The 5,457-nt window shown below is 38.7% G+C and overlaps 1 long non-coding RNA gene across 1 annotated transcript; it reads right to left on the bottom strand.

Moving 5' to 3' along the window:
* Positions 1 to 521: 521 nt before the first annotated feature.
* Positions 522 to 5,212, bottom strand: LOC128348891 (uncharacterized). The gene is made up of 3 exons (XR_008318408.1): positions 4,812 to 5,212; positions 1,693 to 1,728; positions 522 to 737 (listed from the first exon to the last, which is right to left on the bottom strand). It is a non-coding gene; the product is annotated as an uncharacterized LOC128348891 (long non-coding RNA).
* Positions 5,213 to 5,457: the final 245 nt, after the last annotated feature.

Genomic DNA, 5,457 nt, shown 5'->3' with positions numbered 1-5,457 from the left:
CAAGAACTCAAGATTTAGAAATGTCCTTACATCAGTGGAATTTTTAATAATGTAGGAATCATGTATGATGCACTGTCTGAATTCAGGAATCTGTCAAAACAATTGTGGAGAGAGGACATTACATTGCCAGAAGCTGCCTCACTGTTGTCAAGGCAGGATCATATTTCTGCTTCCAAAGCAGAGAGTCTTGGAGCAGAGGTGACTAAATGGTTCTGCCAAATAAAATGTGTGCTGTACAAATGCTGAACTGAATTAACACAAAGCTGTTATAGTCAATGCATAATTCAGGGGACTGACAAACTCTACGTAAATGTGAATGATGACAACAGCATTGTACTCTCAAAGCTAAAGTTCACTCTGAAAAATAAGTGGCTGTGCAAAGGCTCCCACACATTACCAAAGTTGTTTCCTGAGCTTTGAATAACAGTCTAGGTAGATAACACAGCTGTATTTCTTTGAATGGCTCCCTGCTTCCTTTTTCTCCCCTTCCTAACCTATTAGCTAATTAAGAAATTGCTGCCTGGTTGTGTGTGTAATTATAGGAGAATATTATAAGATTGTGATCCACGGAAGAAGGAAGAACACTGAGGCTGATGTATATTTATTTGTTTGTCAGTCAAATGTGTACACCTCCCCAAACGTTTGTCTCTGGGCGGTTTGCATTGACCATAGACGACGAAACATTTGTTTTTACAACGGACTGATATTTGTCTTTTTTAATCCAATAAATGAAGGTCCTGTAGGAGAAATAGAGAGTTATTTTAATATGTGTATTCTGTCACCTGTATATCAACTAATACGAACCGTCAAATAGTCAAAAAATGCTTTGTGAACTTTCTATTATTATTATTATTATTATTACATGTATATCCCACTCTTCCTCCAAGGAGCCCAGAACAGTGTACTACATACTTGAGTTTTTCTTTCACAACAACCCTGTGAAGTAGGTTAGGCTGAGAGAGAAGGGACTGGCCCAGAGTCACCCAGCAAGTATCATGGCTGAATGGGGATTTAAACTCGGGTCTCGCCGGTCCTAGTCCAGCACTCTAACCACTACACCACGCTGGCCCTATTGAAAAGCAATATATAAATAGTCATAGTAGTAGTGTCACAGACTTTCAACAGCTGTCATCTTACATAAATAGTTGCTTGTTGCATATGGAGGATAACCTAATTCCAACCAATTTTCCAGTTGCCTCCAATAATTTTTGAAACACTGAAGAACAAATATCTTAGGGTCTTAAATAAATCTTTGAAGACATATCTTTTACAAGGGCAGCTCCAGAGGTAGCACAAGTGGGGTAAGTCCCTCCCCCTAACAAATAGTTTGCCACCCCACTTGCCCCCATCTCTGTTTCGGAAATCTAATATGTAGTACACAGCTAGCCCACCCATGAATTCACTTTGCTCCTTCTGTGCCCTTCCCCTCAATTTTTTTTGCTGGTGCTGTCACTTTTTATAGAAGCATTTAAACATTTTAGCTGTAACCATATCTGGTGGTTTTTTAACATTTTAACTGATCCTAAATTTTCGGTTTTAACTGCGATTTGTTTTTAGTTTTAGTTTTGTATTGTTTTACAGTGTATTGTTTTTATAGACTTTGTTAGCCACCCCATGCAGTAGTGTGTAAGAGGGGTGTAGCATAAATATTTTAAATAAGTAAATAGGATTATAGTATCCCAAAATTCTTACCATTATCCAGAAGATAGGGTTTGTGTTCATTAGCATCTGCAAGACAGTCAAAAATTCAACAGGCATATCTTTCCTCACAATAGCATTCTATTTTCTGTGGAATAAATGTTTTCTGCTGAAAGCACAGCTAGTCTTTTAGTATAGCAGTCATATTGCTTTGTGTTATGTTATAGCCCCTCTGCGGCTGATACCCCTTGTGCTGGCTGATAGGTTTCAATCCACCTGGACACAAGCACTATTAGGCAAATTGTCATCACTTGATTTTTCTACTGAATATTTGTCATAATTATATTACAATAAAGCCAAGAAGATCCTCAGATAGAAGATCTTGGACAATGAACACCAGAATGATTTAAGCTCCATTTCGTAGACCATAAGAGGGTGCCTTGGTGACTTTAGCTGGGAACCTACTAGCTACCTACTGTCACTTTCTCTACTGAGCCATCACACAGCAATGGTGCTCTACTATCAGCAGTTTTATTTGGAAGGTTTTTGAATATTCCTTTGGCCAGTTGGACCTGCTCTCGTGGCTCAGGTGAGGTTGAATCTGTCCACCTTGTGCTGTTTTGCTCTTTTTATAATGATAATCGGCGTAATCTTATTTCTCCCCTGCTATCACACTTTCTGGGAAGAACTGCTGAATTTTATGCCACACTATTTCTTGCAGATAAGAAACCTTCTATCACCCACACTGTTGCCAAATTTTGTGCAGCTGCTGTTATGATCCGCCAACAGCTAACCTCTAGCCCTACTTCCTAAATGCTACAAAAGGCTTCTATGCTGGTATATTCTGTAAGACTGAATCAGAGGCGTATCTAGGGAAAAGAGCGCCTAGGGCAAGCACTGAAATTGCGCCCCCTGTCCAAACATCTGACACCCATCTTTCAGATAACTTTACCATAATATAACCTGAAAAATACAAGTCAAGCTCATTAATCTTTTAATCTTTCAAAAACTATTTAGCAGTGGACGTGTAGCCAGACCAAAAAATGATGGAAAACTACACATTTCAGTATGCTGGGGCTCATGAAATACCCAAATACTATGTGGATGTGTGCTTGGAAAACTAAACAGAAGTGCCTGTCTAATTCTCTACTATGCATTGTAGCATCACTATTACGTACGTCTTAAAAATAAATGGAGAATTTGACTTTTCCCAGATACTCTGAAAATAATTAAAGGATATGCAGAGTAAACTGTGTCACTGCTTGGAATACATTCAAGTATTTCAGAAAGACAGTTAAAATGAGAGAAAGAGAGCAAGAAACTCCCAGTGGGCCTTAATACTAAGGATTTCACACTGATTCAAAGACTCACCATTAATAGCCATATTATTAAGACATCACATTTAACTCACTTATCACAAGAAGCAAAGTAAGAGCAAATGAATACAATCCTAGCTCATAAGCTTCAGCTCAGTATTCACAAGCCCTGACTCTGTACATAGTGCCAAACTAAATATGTGTACAGTGACATATTACTTTTTTACTCTTTTTTTAACCTGTAGCCCCTTTGGGGGGCTTCCTAAAGGTGATGTGTGGGGGTCTGCAAAGATTCCCCCTCCCCCTGCTGGCCTCTAGGGCCTCGCAGGGACCATTTGAGTATGTGCAGTGGCCATTTTGTAAAACATATATTTTTTTAAAAAGTGGCCGCTGAAAACAAAATGGCCACCACGCATGCTCAAATGGCCTCTGCGAGATCTGGCATGACCTAGGGCCTCACAGAGGCCATTTGAACATGTGCGGTGGCCATTTTGTTTTCAGCTGCCATTTAAAAAAAAAAAATTAAAAAATGGTGCCCCCTCTTCAAGTGGCACCCAGGGCACGTGCCCTGCCTGCCCCACCCTGGATACGCCCCTGGACTGAATTCTTATCTGAATGCAATATTATTTGTTTGTATGTACGTTTATGTACATCTGATCAATGATTGTAATAAAGCCATTCATTCATTCATTCATTCATTCATATGACAACCTTAAGGATTATGCTTCTCATTTAGAAAAGGACAAGCGAGACCTGCAAGAAAATCTTGCATCTTCCCAACTCTAATTCCAACCTTTAAGATGCTATGAGCTGTTAAAGGTTCAAGAAGAACATTTCTCTCTCACAATCCCACCTTGTTTCCCTAGCTGATATTTCAATGTTCCATGGCTCAGTCCTCATCAGAAGAAGGTGGGAGTTGCTTTACTTTTAATTTATGAACTTATTTACTTTGGCATATCTAAGGAGTCTCCAGAATATGGAGAAACCACTGTCTTATTTTTGGGTGGTCCCATTTTGCTTCCAGTGCAATAGGCACTTAACCACCTACACTCACTATCTGTAAATAAGATTTTTTGTAAACATTGAAATATCAGCTAGGGAAACAAGGTGGGATTGTGAGAGATGCAAGGTGCAAGCTATTCTGCTATTTATAATATACCTTGGCTATGAGCCTACAAAAATTCCCACTTACCATTTCCATTTATTTAAGGCTTGTTGATGTGTATTTCCAATAACTGCTACAAAAAAACTGAGCTACACATTGTCCATTGCCTAAGAAATTTATGAGATTCAAAATATATCTCATGAAGAAAAAGTAGAAGATTGGCACTTCTCCAGATATGCTTATATGCCAAAAAGTGCTATGAGCAAGTAGTTCCCATGTGCTGAAGTTGTGGGAGGCACACACATAGTTCAGAGGCAGATAGCCATTTCTATCTGTGTTCAAAAGTAAATAATTACTCACAAGTTTTTTAGATTGTGAGCCCTTTCGGGGAACAGGGAGCCATCTTATTTATTTATTTATTTATTATTTCTCTGTGTAAACTGCCCTGAGCCATTTTTGGAAGGGCAGTACAGAAATTGAATTAATAATAATAATAATAATAATAATAATGTACTGCTGAGATCGGGGGCTGAAGTAAAAAATCCCTTCAATACATTGAGGTGGCCTTGCCCAGACATAGGGTAGAAATTGGTCTGCTTTTCTATATGCAATGAGATTCTGTATCATGTTAGATATACAGAAGGCAGATCAGTCTACCTTTTATTTCACATGTAATGAAGGAGATAACAGGATCATAGTGCTAGGATTTTAGGAGGAGTTCTTCCAAATACAACATGCATAAGATTGTTTACCTGTTTAATACCTTTAAAGTCTTCAATCTGCCTCACTGTCACCAGCGAATCTGTGTAATAATAAATATACTTTATTCCTTTCACATTAGTATATGATGTAGAAATAAAAACCAACTCAGACTGGTTAAGGGTTTTTTAAAAAGAAAGCAGCTATTATCAAAGTACTGTATAAAATTATACAGTATTAAAGATAAAATAAAGACGTTTCAAAAATAAATGCTGCCTTGTTATATCTCTAGAATGGTGGTTGGTATTTAAAGGAGTAATGGGACTACCAGCTCAAATCCCCAAATTGTCTTTCTAGCAATTTCCCCTAATCTTCTTCTCCAGTGGCACTAACAAAAAATGATGACAAAGGTATGTTGTCCTTTTAAGTTGCACAGGCTTCCTGCTATTTTAAGCCAGGCCTGGCCCAACTGTCCGGTAGAATCTTCAGCCTGTGAGGTTCTACTCAGGCACTGAGTCCTGATGACTTGCCTGCCTTTCCTTTAGGATATTACTAATCCTCAGCCAAGAATGCTTTCTTCCCTAGCAGGTTGTCTTCCTGAAGGGGAATAGACACCTCAGCTCTCAATTACCAGCTCTTTACTTGCCCTTCCTCTCAGCTGCAGTTCTGCCTATAGCCTTCCTATTAAGGCTTCTGTCC

Source organism: Hemicordylus capensis, chromosome 1 (genome assembly GCF_027244095.1).
Source record: "Hemicordylus capensis ecotype Gifberg chromosome 1, rHemCap1.1.pri, whole genome shotgun sequence".
Classification (NCBI taxonomy): domain Eukaryota; kingdom Metazoa; phylum Chordata; class Lepidosauria; order Squamata; family Cordylidae; genus Hemicordylus; species Hemicordylus capensis.
This window is presented reverse-complemented; position numbering and strand designations above follow the sequence as displayed.